This window comes from Mytilus californianus, unplaced genomic scaffold, assembly GCF_021869535.1.
Source record: "Mytilus californianus isolate M0D057914Y unplaced genomic scaffold, xbMytCali1.0.p SCAF_8, whole genome shotgun sequence".
Taxonomy (NCBI): Eukaryota; Metazoa; Mollusca; class Bivalvia; order Mytilida; family Mytilidae; genus Mytilus; species Mytilus californianus.
The window spans coordinates 107140526-107157191 of NW_026262734.1; the positions used below are offsets into that span (position 1 = coordinate 107140526).

Sequence of the window (16666 nt, forward strand, 5' to 3'; positions counted from 1 at the left end):
TCTCAGCTATGTGTTATCTAATTTATTATAATGAATATATTCTATTATTATTTTTTTTTATAGATGAATTTTATTCAAAAGTATTTTCTATGACGTCACGTACATAACAACGTTACGGGTATTAGAAAAATCAACAGAAGTGAAGCAAGATGTTTTATTTTTTTTTTATTTTGACAGCCAAATAATAAAATCTGAGCCAAAACGTAGAACTTAAGCATTGTCTTTAATTACTTGATGTAAATTCAATTCATTGTTATTTAAATTATCGATTTTTGATTGGTCTGGACGAGAGGGTGACATTAAAAAAAATGTCTACCGTTCAGCCATGGGATAGAGTAAATTGTCTCCCTCGTATTAGCCAATCAAAATCTTGCATTTTAACGTGAAGTATAATAATGAAATGAAAAATCATCTCTTTTATCATAAATTTTGGTATTAAGCTTCCCGTGAAAGATATAGATATCAAGATCCAGAAAAGGGCAGTGTTCATTGTTAGTATTAGCTTTATTTAAAGTCAGTTCGGCAGGATAAATCTCTTCAGTGTACATACTGAAGTCGTCATTATTGAGAGCCAATATATCATCTTAATATCTAAAAGTGTTATTAAATTTTTGAATCAGATGTTGTTTCGATGGGTCTTTGCTGATTTTAGTCATAAATTGTAACTCAATACAGAAACAGGTCCGCAATAAGTGGTGCACAGTTAGTCCCCATGGGAATTCCGATAACCTGACGATATACGGAATCTCCAAAGCGAACAAAAATGTTATCTAGTAAAAATTCAAGGGCAGTTATAGTATCAAAGCAAGTCCAATTGACATAGTTCTTATGTTTGTTGTTACTAAAAAATGACCTAAAAGAGTTTGAACATATATATTCGCATTCCGACTTTTTAAACGCCCATTTAATCAGGTATGTGAATTTTTTCTTAATAAGATTATGAGGCAAAGTGGTATATAGGGTAGAAAAATCAAAACTTTGAACAGATTCGAAATCACCAATATAAGCATGCAATTTATAAAATACTTCCAACGAATTTTTGATACTTCAAAAGTAATTAATTCCACTATTTTCCAAGGCCTTATTTGAACAATTTATTACCAGGTTTTTGATTGTACCAAGTGTACTAGTAAGTAGAATAGATAGTTTAGTAGTGGAACAATGGCTTGAAGACGAAATAAAATTGAATCTATATTTGTAAGGAGTTTTGTGTAGCTTCGGAAGCCAGTACATAGTTGGAACTTTCATTGTATTTGGTTCTGCTTGTAAAGAGGTAGCTAAAATTTTATGTTTGTTACAGATGTCATTTTCCGAAAATGGAGTCAGTTGGAATGTTGGCGAATTCGTGATTTCCTTTTAAAGAACCTCAATGTAAAATTTACGTCAAACAATAATGATATTGTTAGCAGCCTTGTCAGCCGGGACAAAAACAATTTCCTTGGCGAGTTCTTTTAACTTATGTTTGATACGAGAAACTGGGCTATTATGGTTGTTGTTAGGAGTAAAATGATCTTTAAAATGTTGAATACGTATATCAATTATGTTCGTCAGAATTTATTCACCGTGAGCTCGTAAACTGAAGTTAACAGCCGAAAAAATTTCATTGATTTCAATGGTTTATTTATCTTCATGCTATTTAATGACTGAAGAAATTACACATGAAATAAACCCCAATGAAACAGTAACCCAATAATATATCTTTTAAACCAATAAAAACAGACAAGTCCAATGAATATTAATAGTAATATTTCCAGAAATAACAGTCGTTTTACTACCTAATACTAGTAAGCAAGTCTTTATGTAATAAGAAGTGGGTTTTTCCAGGTTAAATCGTGTAGTTGTTTATTTGTTTTTACACCAAGTTGTTGTTTATATGATATTTTATTTAAGTAGTGACATGTTAATTCATTTGTATCATTAGTGTGGTACGCCTTCTTTGTAGTACGGACATTGTTTACTCATGCGCATCGACGCAAATGGTAATTTCATCACTAGATTATGAATTAGTTTCGTAATGTAATAGGATAATTGGTTGTGCTACTATGTAAGTACAGTTTTCTTATTTATTATTACAAACTTTGTTTTATGTTTTCAACCGAATATGAAATCAAAGTAATAAAACATATAGCACTTGAAATTAATCGGATTTTTTTTTATTTAAATAAGTTAATCAACAGAGACATATCAATTACTTTACGACTGCCTCTCAGTCAACACACACCTAGATGACCGAAAAACATCGACGGAGCCCGTCTATCAAATTGTTGAACATTATTTTTATTCAGTGTATATTTATCAATCTTGTTAACTTTTCGTTATGGTGCACCATAGTAGGCTTTGCAACAAACTGTTTTAATGTCTTTCATTCACATTTAGACAAATTGAGAAACATCCGATTATGTGTGTACACGTTCTTGCACACGTTATTTTTATTTATTTCAAAAATATAAATAAAAAACGGGTACTGTATTGTACCTTTTTTTTTATTCGAGCGTCATTGATGAGTCTTTTGTAGACGAAACGCGCGTCGTGCGCAAATACAAAATTTTAATCCTGGTATCTATGCTCAGAGTACCTATGATGAGTTTATTTGCAGATAAAAGTTTGATTTTCTAAAGAACTTGTGTTCGACTAACCAAGCTTGTTTTGTGCAGGTGGTTGTAATTCATATAAGATCCTCTCGTTATTTATGTGAGTTTGTATCAGTGAAAAAGTGCCTCCTTCTTTGATTTTAATTGATCTCTGTTCGTTTACCACCTAAGGCCTCCTTGTTCTTCCAATAGTTGAAAGTAATGTTTGTATTGTCATTTCAGTCGCGTTATAAGTTAACACCTTTGTTATTCTGTTTATTACGGTTCACCGTTTCCATTCAGCAGGGTTGTCCATTTAACCCTGATGTTTACAACAGCATCCTGTGCAGATGTATGCTTAATTTTTTAACCGGAAATATCGATGGTTCATTTAGTCGAGCCAAGGAGTTGTATATTTATACAATTCATTGGTATCAGTTATTTTCGATGAAGTTAATATTTACATAATTTGTATTAATGATTCACGATATGACCGCTACGAAGAATAAACAGGTAATGCGTCATGTGACATTTTTAAGTTATTAGTGTCTTCTGATTAATGTTAATTAATAAGTGTTGTAGGATTAATAGACATACAGTTAACCACTGCGGTTATTATTTTGATATATAGATAAAAATAATTACGTAACAGTTGTAAGTTTTATTCCGCCTAAAATATATGAAAAACCAATTATTGTAAAAAAAAAAAGGTTTGTTAATGTTTTAATATATATCTTTAAACAATATCCCTTTTCACAATATTTTAGTTAAGAACTTTTATAGGTGAAGTACAGGTGTATATCAAGATGCCAGTCCTTATGAGGACCCTCTGATCCTTAATATTGTTTTAAAATCTAAATTAAAACTATTAAACGTTGTAGAAACGTGACTAAACCATTTCTACACTAGGGACGGTTAAGATGTGTAAATATACTTTTCGATAGACTGAATGACATGTGTCGTATTGAATGAGTTGCAGTAAGATAATATGTTTCTGTATAATTTTAGCTGATACACCGGCACACTGAAACGTTTTTTCCTTGTCGATTTAAAAACACTAAAAAAATTGTGTCTATGACAACGGAAGACATCATTCGAACGTGACCAAAATAGTTAACTTTATTGTTTTTTGCGACATAAATAACTCCTCGTTCTTTATCTATACAATTTTAAAATGTGAATTTTGAATTCAATTCATATGCTTGTGATTTTGCGGGTATCTTTGTATTTCAAAAACCTTTGAGGAGTTCGTACACGATGGCCTGTTGAAAGGGAAAATTTCTGTCCCTATCAAATATACATGTAATTACCATTGTTTTCAAGTTGCAGTTCAATCTTCCAACCCTTCATCCATGCAGTCGCAATTTGCAGAACTTACTTATTGTATTTATTGTTAATAGCTTCTCGTCCTGAATAAGATTGAAATAATTGCCACTGGACGTTAAGCATGCATCAATTAATCTATCACTATTGTATTTCAAACTGATAAGATAGATATATAAATTGCTTATGGTTAATGAAGTTAATGAACTTAACTCAGTACTATCGTCAAATTCGATTGAAAAATACAGTTAATTTCCATACAGGCGACAGTGGTAGCCTTTTTTCGAGATGCAAACTTTAGAAAGTTGATTTTTAGAACGAGATATTGCTAGAATTAATGTATAATTAGTAAGACAGTATTTTTTAGTCCAAAAATATAGGTTTCCGTTGCTTTTTTGAACGTAATTTGTACTTATCTCCGGGCTTGCCTATCAATTCTAATTCTGCATTTAAACATACATGTCTCGTTACAGCTTAGAAAAGACTTCTCAGGTCCTTTATTGCTAAGGAAAATTTATTATTTTACCTTTGGTATAATGCAGAATGCACAAAGTGTCTAATAATAAAAAATATCGGCTGTACAGAATACTCAACCAGGCTTATACATACTCTTTATTCTGAAAACCATATTTAACGTCACAAAATGGCTGCGCCCGTAACATCTAATGGTTTGTGGTATACTAACCTAAATGGAACGAGTATTGACGTAAAAGAAAGTCGGATGACGGGAAGAACATTTGGTGTTTTTTTTTTTTTTTTTTTTTTTTTTTTCTTAAATTATACCTCAGATAATCCAAACTAAATTACGAAACGTGAGGATATCGAAGTACACAGTGTGCGCTAGTAGTAATGACAAAGGGTCATTTTGTGCGTGCTAGCGTGTTATCTATAAAATCTGCGATTCAAAGCCTTTACGAAATGATCTGAAAAGCATTTTTACCAAACCGAATGTTAAACAAAACCTTTTTTGCCTATTTTACCGAGTTAAATCTCATGCAGTTGTACTTTTCTGGCTACACACTTATGTAACGGGACTTTATTCTTTGCATTTCGTATCTTGTCATTATTTCGGATCTATGTATCCGGGATCGATTAATCCATGTTTTGCCCGTTAGCATAGGGACCAGCTATAACATGTATAATGTAATGTTTCTCCATAAGCTCACAACTGTCTGTAACTAAGTCTATTTGATGTTCACATGTTTAATGTTTATAGATCTTCATATAGCAGTACTTGTATAATATATATATATAAAGGTTCACAATTATAATTTCCAGTTAATATCCGTGCATACAACTTGTTACTTCTAACTCATCTATAAAACTACTTGTTACTTCAAACTCATTTATAAACTAACTTGTTACTTGTACATTCAGAACAGTATAAGAAACCTTTGTTTTTAACTACACACAACACGCCCACTCTCTTAATGACAAGCGATTAAAACTAGCTTATCAAACATGTGTAATACACAAAATTAAACAAAATTAAATGCAAAAATTAATATACAATATAAAAACTAACCTAGGCATAAAAAGCTAAATGAATAAAAATTAAAATTTAAAAATTATTTACAAAAATGAAAATTAATGAATCAGTGGCGCTTTGAATAAGTTATTTCAATAAAGTGATTTTGTTATTCATTTCTTTAACATATTCCTGGCATTCCGGGGTCAAGTCCTTAAAATCGAGAAAACGTTATCATCTTTGCGGTTTTTTTTCAATATTGTCAACATGTTCATTTATGGGAACTTACTCGGGTTCCACTAGTTCGAAATTGTCAACAGGAATGTTATTTTCATTTAATTCCAACGGCTCCAATTGATTGGTTGGTGGTTTCGCGAGGTTCGCCAGTCCAAACGAAACCAGGTTTTATCCAGTCTAACATGTATTTGGGTTAACTTTACTTTACAACTTGTTACTTCTAACTCATTTATAAAACTACTTGCTACCTCAAACTCATTTATAAACTAACTTGTTACTTCAATCTCATCTATAATACAACCGACCAATATAAATTAAGTTTCTCACAAGATCGTACTATTAACATCTGTTCTTAATTTAGACTAAACATTGCTTTATGGTCTTGGAATATTTTGATAACTTATCAGTGTTATTGCAACTCTAATGTGCATCCCATGTACCGTATAAACTGTCACATTGATCAAGATGCAAGAGCATTAAACTAATTAAGTATTGACCATCAACTCTTTGATGTAATTGACCACGCCACACTAAACTGAGACGGGACCAGATATATTGTAATTCAATTTTAAGCACTTGTCATCAATATGATAATTAACACAGCAAACACTTATATCCTTTAAGACGGCAGTGACATAACTTTAACAAAGATAAACTTGCAAGTCAGGAGCCTGTAATTCAGTGGTTGTCGTTTGTTGGTGTGTAACATATTTGTTTTTCGTTCATTATTTTGTACATAGATTAGGCCGTTAGTTTTCTCGTTTAACTTTTTTTACATTTGTCATTTCGGGGCTTTTTTATATTTGACCATGCGGTATGGGCTTTGCTCATTGTTGAAGGCCGTACGGTGACTTATAGTTGTTAATTTCTGTGTCATTTGGTCTCTTGTAAAGAGTTTGACTCATTGGCAATCATACCACATCTTCTTATTTTTATATTAAGAATCTATAAGAGTTAAAAAATAAGGACTTCTTCTCCAGACCCGCTATATGAATATTAAAGATTTAAAATCACCTACAGATAACAGTTTATTCATACGTTCATTGAGATAACTTTAAAAAAAATATATTAATCTTCGTTGCGCCAATATATATTTAGATTTTTACCACTGTGATTATCACTAAATGGATTATTTAGTAATTTATCAAGTCTAAAATGTTTTGAATTATACACCTAATGGAAAACGAAGTATATATTGATTGATTGATTGATTGATTGATGTTTGACGCCACTTTCAGCACTATTGTGCTGTTTCGTTGATTGGTGGAGGAAGCGAAAATGCCCGGAGAGAACCACCGGCCGTCGGTAGAACAGCTGACAATTCTAGTCAATTAAGATTGGAGTCGAGCGCACCTGCCACGTGCGGGATTCGAACTCACAACCTCAGTGTTGACAGGCTAGTTATACAGTAGGTCGACTATTTTTTCTCTTAATATATTTATTAACACTATATACAAAATATCACAGATATACTATTGAAAACATTATCTAAGTTACTGTTCATTTTCTCAAAATACGATTTCAAACTGATGCAACTATCCAAATGTCCGACTTATGTACTAAATTATTTTTTAAACATTCTAACCCATTATATAAAACAATAAAATAAGAATTATTCTTCCTTCCAAAAATCAAATGTAGCTATCGAAAATACATCAGTTTATTCAAATATTCACACAGACAAAATACGGATGGGATCCATTCCTGAAATGTCATTAAATTTAGAATACACTTTAATATTTATAACGATAACTGCATTACGATAAGTTATATTCAAATTTCACACACAGCGAATTGTTAACTAGTATTTACTGTTTGAAACACCACGGACACAACCGAAATTTCTTGGCATACCTGTCCATATGCGGAATTTCTACGACTTTCTATTTTATATAATCATTCTCGGATCAGCGAACATCTCTAAATCGGTCAACGGAAATTATGAAATGGTCAAATTCGTCTTTATTCTTATGACCTTCTATGTATCTGGGATTTTCATCACTAGTTAGATTCCGTTAGTGTTTCTCATTTTCACCTTGCCAATGATAAAATCACCGTCTGACCCACTTTTTTCATAATGTGTATCATTACACGGACTTTTACCAGTTATGATCGACTTCGGTGCTACAGTTTTTATTAAATCGTCTCCAGATCGTTTACCTTTTTTATTTTCACTCTAACTGTTGTCTTGCAGTGGCGGATCCAAAAGGGGGGGGGGAGGGGGGGGGGGGTGGTTCTGGGGTTGGAACCCCCCTTTTTGACGATCAATGCGTTTGAATGGGGACATATAGTTGGAACCCCCTTTATCCTGGGTTTGGAACCCCCCCCCCCCCCCATCCCCCCTTTTAAAAATGGCTGGATCCGCCCCTGTCTTGGTCCGTTCTACTATCTAACCTTTCCTAGATTGTTGTCTTGGTCCGTTCTACTATCTAACCTTTCAATTGTATTTATCTCATTATGAATCGTCTTATTACTATTGCAATTGATCGGCACAAGAACTAGGTAATACTTCTGAGGCTCTCTGTTGAGTCAAATTGTCATGCTGCATTACTCGTCGAATACAATATCTTCGTCTCCCAAGTTATTTCCACTTTCACTTCTTACAGTCTGTTCATTATCATCATATTGTAATGAGTTAGAATCCTGTCATATTTCCAAACGCTTCTCTCTCCGTATTTGATCTCGATTTATGTTTGACACCTTTGCTGATTTGAGCGGCTTTGCCTCTTGACCAAAATAATGACTCTCATTTTGTTACCAAGATACACCGAATTCCATGTAAAATATGTATACTCGTCTATTATACTACTAATAGGAGCTACTAAAGGCTTTGGTAAATTTTCCATTTTATATTATCTTATCGACGAGAGTGGTTTTTAACGACCTTGACTGCCCATGAGGGTCTTGCACGGTCGGGCAAATTATCTTATACTGAACCTCCGTGTTTATATTTGAATAAGTGAAGCAGAGGCGGATTTAGGGGGGCAGGGGGCCCGGGCCCCCCTTTTTGGGAAAACATTTGGTTGATTATATAGGGAATCACTGAAGCATGACTGGAGCGCCCCCCCCCCCCCCCCCCCCCCCCCTTAGGCAATCAGTGGGCCCCCACTCATGAAAATTTCTAGATCCGCCACTGTAAAGGTTCTAATGCACCACGCAAAAATGTCGTTACAATTGTTAGTAATCAATTTACAGAAGAGTTTAGTCATTGATTTCACTAATCCGGCTGGTAATTATCCAAATCTAATAGTTATGACCACCGGGGCTCCGAGGTATATAAATGTAGAATGTCCGGGGCTCCGAGAAATATAAATATAGAATGTGAGTAACTAAGGTTCATCATAACCTTTTCGCAAATATGGCCGTTTTTACACCACAAATATCACTTTGAGTATAGACAAACCTGTAAAAAAGTTTTAGAGCATGGCTAGACCTAGGTAAATAAGATTTAAATGCATTTAAACTTTCAGAATATTAAAAACTTAATGTTGCTATTCATTTTTTTTTTCATTCCTGCAGAAGGTGTCAAAATAAACTAAATTGGGAAAGAAGCTCCCCTCAATCATATAATACGTATATAGTTATAAGAAGATGTGGTATGAGTGCCAATTAGACAATTCTCAATCCAAGTCACAATTTGTAAAAGTAAACCATTATAGGTCAAAGTACGGTCTTCAACACGGAGCCTTGGCTCACACCGAACAGCAAGCTATAAAGGGCCCCAAAAATGACTAGTGTAAAAACCATTCAAACGGGAAAACCAACGGTCTAATCTATATAAAAAACGAGAAACGATAAACATTTCTGAACCGCTTCAACAAACGACAACCACTGAACATCAGGTTCCTGACTTAGGACAGGTGCAAACAAATGCAGCGGGTTTAAACGTTTTAATAGGTACATATATATCTATATATATCCTAAATTGAGGTAAATTATATGGCCTTCCAAATACCGTTTCGATTCCTAACATCACTGAAGAGACATTAATTGTTGAAATCCGGATATGGTGTACTCTAATTTTTGCACCTTTTGTTTGCGGTATACCATCTTTTCTGCAAGTTTATTGTTTTCTGTTTGGTATTAGATTAATAGTTAAGATCCATTTTGTTACATCTGGTGATCCGTTTATTTGGCAATCGCCAATGGCAGTCAGCAGGGTTTAAGAACATCCGTTGTTCGACCTGTTAGTCGAATGCGTTTTGTTAAAATATACTTTTTCACTTTTTTTGGTCTTTTTGGAAAATGTTGTTTGTGCTGTATTTAGACCCCTCTACCAAGAAATTTTTTTTGCATGCACACGTATAAAAATTGCGGTTTTTATCCAACGCAATCATAGGTTTGACCGTTGTTTTCAATTTAGACTTGTGTATATTTTTTCGTTTGGGCTTGTATTATATTTGCCTTCGGGTTTATATGATCCGTTCATCCTATTTCGACTCTTTAAAATTCAAGAGTCTATCCTTAATTGATTAAATTATATGGCCTTCCAAATACCGTATCGATTCCTAACATCACTGAAGAGACATTAATTGTCGAAATCCGGATATATTGTACTAATTTTTGTACCTTTTGTTTGCGGTATACCATCTTTTCCGCAAGTTTGTTGTTTTCTGTTTGGTATTAAATTAATAATTAAGATCCATTTTGTTACATCTGGTGATCCGTTTATTTGGCAATCGCAAATGCAGTCAGCAGGGTTAAAGAACATCCGTTGACCTGTTAGTCAAATGCGTTTTGTTAAAATATACTTTTTCACTTTTTTGGTCTTTTGGAAAATGTTGTTTGTGCTGTATTTAGACCCATCTACCAAGAAATTTGTTTTGCATGCATGCGTTTAAAAATTGCGGTTTTTATCCAACCCAATCATAGGTTTGAACGTTGTTTTCAATTTAGACTTGTATATATATATATAAAGTGCCTAGAAAATCAACCTAACGATGTTAGAGTAGATCTGTTTCTTTACTTCCTCTTATATATGTATATATATAAGAGAATGATAATCCCTTTCTTCTTGATTAAGTACGAGCGTTAGTGAGTACTTATCATGAAGAAAGGGATTATCATTCTCTTACAAACTTAGAATATAGTAAGGTGCCCAAGGCTCAAATGATCTCTTGATTGGTTGTATAATGTATTCACAAAATTACTAGTTCCATAATATTGGCAGTGCAATGTTTACAATTAGTGCATGACTTCCTTTTGAGGCATTTCATTCATGAATTAGTTTAAGTGATGTTAGGATTTTCTTATAATTTTGGAATTTAAAATAAATTGTGTATTAGACATTAGATGACACAACAGTACAATGAAATGGAATTGTACATATTTCCTGATTGTGAGTATGAATGCAAATCATGAAGTATTTTAGTGAAGAATTATCTTTTTGTTTATTTACAGTTCAAATCATTAAATTCGACATTTGAGTTACAACTAAGTTTCATTTCATAGCCAATATTTTAGTCCAGCTCTTTACATAAAATACTACTTCATTAAATCGTGGAAATGTTAAAAAAAAAAAGCCTCTAAAAGTTTTAAATATATTCAAAAGTTAATATTAAACTTCTTTTCTTTTTTTTTTTTTTATTTCATTGGAATGTTGGAAATTTTTTTAGTAATTTGAAGTTATTAATATTCTCATTGTTCCAAAATTCAGCTTTTTGTCAGTTTCAGTCACAAATCCTTTCAAGGTAATAAATAAGCTTCAGGGCAGTTGTAACTCATATATAGAAATGCTTTGTTTTGAACTGTAAGTAGGCCTGACAAATTCTTTAATCCCTTACTAATAACATGATTAACATACATTCTACACAATTAAGCAACACAAAATCCTACAATTTCATTGATCGAGAGCACTTTGCTATATTCTATATGTTGTGAGTTGTTTTGATTTAAATGGACAATGGATGGACAATAGACATCACATCTCTAAACAATAGGTGATTTGAACTGTGTTACTGAGTAAAAAGTGAAAATCAAGTGTTAGTTTATTATGCTATCTTCTGTAGACTGGAAAAAAATGCACTTCAAAATCCAAGTAAGTTTTGAATTTTCTGAAACATAAATTACATATAACTTTTATATATCTAGGTCCAGCCATGACTTAAAACTTTCTCAGATGCATCGGATTGTTCAGGGGAATATAAGTAAGGGGAGGGAAAGCAATGATAATATGCTTGGAAGATCTCATTCGAACCTCTTTGAATTTTACCATATCATACGAGTAAATATCAGAGATTATCGAAAAATAATTCGTATCTTGCCATTGGTTTAAAAACATTTACGTCAGTATGTCAATAAGTTATAACATGAATATTTATTTATTTGAACTCTATCATTCTAAAATTAAAAGGTCAATACACAGTTTTGTTTACTCACTTACGCGTATAAATCATGTACAGCCATGCACATGTTTAAATTAGGATATATATATTATATTATTTAATAGTTACAAGTCTAAATTGAAAACAACGTTCAAACCTATGATTGCGTTGGATAAAATCCGCAATTTTTATACGTGTGCATGCAAAACAAATTTCTTGTTAGAGGGGTCTAAATACAGCACAAACAACATTTTCCAAAAGACCAAAAAAGTGAAAAAGTATATTTTAACAAAACGCATTTGACTAACAGGTCGAACAACAAATGTTGGGAGAAGACTTCATAAGTTTGATTAACTTGTGTCTCATCCCTTTTGCATATTTAAGCAAATAAAATATGTTTAAACTAAACAAATGTTTTTAAACCCTGCTGATTGCCATTGGCGATTGCCAAATAAACGGATAACCGATGTAATAAATGGATCTTAATTATAAATTTAATACTAAACAGAAAACAATAAACTTTATTATATAGTTATATACAGAACGGCACTGAACTGGAAAAAAACCATTTAAGATCTTTTAATTATTTATTTCCGTTGCACATTTTATACTGGTGGCAGGTAGTTTGCATTTCCTTACACGTACCACCCGGTCGGTGTATTCGAACTGTACGTTCGATTGTTCTTGAATGTTATTCAGGCTCATGTGGACCCTTGGGCTAAAATGGCTGCGTTTTCACCCACACATTTACTCTTGAGTACAGACTTACCTGTGCATCTGGGAAAGGTTTAAGGCATAGCATGCCCTAAGGCTAGATAAATAAAATTGTTTTAGAAAATTTAAAACGTAACTAGATTTGCTGTGCACTTTTTTTGTCCCTGCAGAAGATGATAAAATTAACAAACAGTTGAGTTTCACTTGATATGGTCCACTCAGGTACACAGTTTAAATCACCAATTATTGCCAGGTATCTATTGTCCCTCTATTGTCCATATCAATCAAAACAGTTCACCTCAATAATTACCTGTGGAGAAGTTCTCAAACTGCTTTCCCAACTTTGTTTTTTTGGCACCTTCTGGAAGAATGTAAAAAAGTGCACTGCAAAATCCAATTAAGTTTTTAATTTCCTAAAACATAAAATTTATTTGGATTTTATTTATCTAGAGCATGCTTAAAGGGGCACTAGCTGTCAAATTCATGTTCACCGATTTGACTCAAATTCTGATATTTGATTTATAACCATGTAAAAAACATTTATCCAAATTATAAAAAGTGTAAAAAAAAAAAAGACAATTTAAAGGGCATGGGCTCGATAATATGAAGCTTCGTTTCGTGCGTATTTTAGTCTTGACGCCATCTAATTAACTATCGAGTTGACCTCCGCAGACCACCGATGGTCATTTAAGCGATATAAACATAAATATAGATATAAATAGAAAGCGAACTCGTGCTATTGGATTTTTCTAGGTTTGTTTAATTTCATTTAATCATCATTTTTACCTGTATAAGAATGATTTTTTTGTGGATCGAATCAGTCAATCAAATAATTTACCTTTGTTTCACTTTCAATGTTGACATTCTTTTCCTTTAAATAACCTAACACGCACAGTTAATGCGTTATCCATCTCTAGCTAAGGGGTTAAATTGAAGTTCACATGAATACGGATTCAATGAGGTCGAATTATTCACTTACAAGTGAATAATTCATGATCAATGTTTCTTAGCTTAATTTGACAAAATTGATTCATACTGGCTGCTAAAAGTGAATCATTATTTCACTTTTTCACTTTCATTAATGATTGAACAAAAATAAATCATACTTTAGATTTTTTATATATCTCGTAGCTAGTGCCCCTTTAAAAAATTTCAAGATACATAGGTTATATAGATATAAGAAGATGTGGTATGAGTGCCAATGAGACAACTCTCCACCCAAGTCACAATTTGTAAAAGTAAACCATTATAGGTCAGTCTGTACTCAGAGTAAATTTGAGGTGAAAATGCGACTATTTTAGTCAAAAGGTCCACGTGAACCTTAAGTGATTATTATTTCAATTTTTCGTCTTCATCTTTATAGACTTTTTTTTATCAAAGAGTTTAAAGTCTTTATTCTCCTTTCATTTATTTTTTAATAAACAGACTAGTTTCACCCGTTTAACAATAACCTGTGATATATTCCAGGCGCGGATCCAGTCATTTTGAATAGAGGGGTTCCAACCCCCGGAACATCCCCCTGTATCCGAAATGCATTCAATGTATTTCACGGGTTTCATTGTGTTTAGTTGTTTTCTCATTGAGGAATTAGGCAGTCTAATTGTTTGTAGGTTTTCTCAGTGTGAATTTAAAATGTGAGCTCAGGCTTGGCAGGCAGATGCATGTAGGGAGCACTATTAATCCTAAAACTCAAACACAGACAGTATATGTACAAAATGGATTCCTCTTTATACTTTATTTACTGTCATTTATTTTTTATGTTTGCAAGAACAGAATTTAAACCCTCAAAACAAACAGCTTACTACTTTTTTTCTCTAATTGGATTAATATTTAGTTGTTAATGGGACATAATATATTGTGAGTACACTATTCCCAGGTTGTAAAACATATCTCATTGCAAAATATGAGGTTATCCAGAGAGAAGCGGTGTCTTCTCTGTCCACTCTAACATCCGTCCAGATACTCACGATAAAAGTCCAATAGTAAGAAACCAGGACCAAAACTTTTGAAAGCAGAGAATACTGTGCATCTCATAAATCGCATGACTTTATCAGATGACAATACAAATACTAAAAATCCAGGCTAAAAGTAAGGCGCAAGTAATTTGGTTCAGTCACGTGTGTGAGCTAGCTGGCACATAATATAGTTAGTAAACTATATTATGTTTCTTGATTTTTATATAGATTAGACCGTTGGTTTTCCCGTTTGAATGGTTTTACACTAGTAATTTTTGGGGCCCTTTATAGCTTGCTGTTCGGTGTGAGCCAAGGCTCCGTGTTGAAGACCGTACTTTGACCTATAATGGTTTACTTTTATAAATTTTGACTTGGATGGAGAGTTGTCTCATTGTCACTCATACCACATCTTCTTGTATCTATTCCCAGGTTCGATTATTTAATTAACTGTTGACACAACGGTACGTCTTGTATGTACGCAACTTTGATAATAAAATGGAAACGTAGAAAGAAATGGCAATACTTTTACATATCTAAACTATGCAAAATATTCAAAATCATTCAATGCCCATGATCGAATTTCAAAAGCGCAGAGTCAAATAATCTCCATAGAAATGAGATACGCTCAGGTGTGGATCCATGAGTTTGAAAAAAGGAGGGGGGTGGGGGTCCTGGTATGCCAACATTTGGAGTGATACTTGTAAAAAGTCTATGCCGTATCATACATACGAAACTCCATAAGGCAGGTGGACCCCATGCCCCCTCTAAATCGACCTCCGATGCTAAAAATACCAATACAAACGTGCATATCACTCGTGATTCCCCATAACATGACATAATCACAACTTTGACATGTATAATCTTTGCTAAAGTGAATCAATGAATCATGACAAAGAAGGCGGGGTCATATAATCTTAATGAGAATGATATATGCTAATACTCATACAACTGTATTACAAATGTCATTAACCTAGCTACAGTAAGTGGTTCACTTCAGTTCAACTTTAACATGTAAACTATATAGGCAGAAGTTACAATTTCTATGGACCATGACTGAGCTAGGGGAAAGGGCAAATGATCTCTATGGATGAGATGTGCCAATGCTTATTCACCTACGTACAAAAATCATGAACTTACCATATGTTTACCCTAAAACTGACTGAATCACAAACGTCTACATTTAAACTTTGCAAAATCCATGGAAACGAGATTTACCAAATATGCATGCTTATACAACAGCATGCCAAATATCATAGAGTTGTCAAAAGGGGTTCTTTTAAGTAACCTAATCACAAACGTGATCAAGCAGCGACGCCAACGCCGTAAAGCGCACACCTGTCTCGCATCAATAAATTCTTTGAAGCCAGACAAACACTAACAAGAATGTTATATACATTTGTAAATAACAATTAAGTGTTTATGTGCATGCACCTCTCTCTACAACATGGTACACATGGAACAAAGGTTTGATGACCCAATAGAACGTGCATGTTTTATCTTTCAATTTGTATTTCAGTTAATATAAAATCGTAACCAGTTCCTGTTCAGTCTCCCTTTCATACAATGTCAGACCATTTTACCCGTGTTGCACATTACATGTCCCCTGTTTAAAAAAATTAAAAACCTAGAATAAACCCTTTCAAAGGTTACAGATAACTAAAGTCTTCCTTTGAAGACCGTTAACATTTGTTTTTGCTATGGTACCGATCAGAATTTTACAAGGGTCCTAGCGGATTCCGAAGGACACTTTGAAACCATAAGAAAAATCATATTTATATTCTATATTGTAGAACACATGAAGGATAATCACCCTTGAATGTAATTTACGAAAATACCGTAACAATATATTTTCACTTTATTACCTAACAGAAAGCCCAATATGGTCGCAAGGGCCAAAAGGTATCGGATTGGTCTTGGCTTTAAAAAGCCAGTAAACCAATACAATCAAACTTGTTAGATTTCAGTGTTTGCGTTTGAGGTTCCCAACAAGTATTTTATTTTGGTTCCGATCGGAGACCCATCATGGAGTAGGACTCGTGGTCACCATTGGCGGTAAAAAGTTCATATTTAAACCAA

General features: G+C 33.2%; 1 protein-coding gene across 1 annotated transcript in view; it reads left to right on the forward strand.

Moving 5' to 3' along the window:
- Positions 1–1935: 1935 nt before the first annotated feature.
- LOC127711748 (zinc transporter ZIP12-like) overlaps positions 1936–16666 on the forward strand; it is a 55586-nt gene continuing 40855 nt past the window's right edge. The window contains exon 1 of the mRNA XM_052217861.1: positions 1936–2044. The gene's annotated coding sequence lies outside the window, so the exon portion shown is untranslated. The remainder of the gene's footprint in view (positions 2045–16666) is intronic.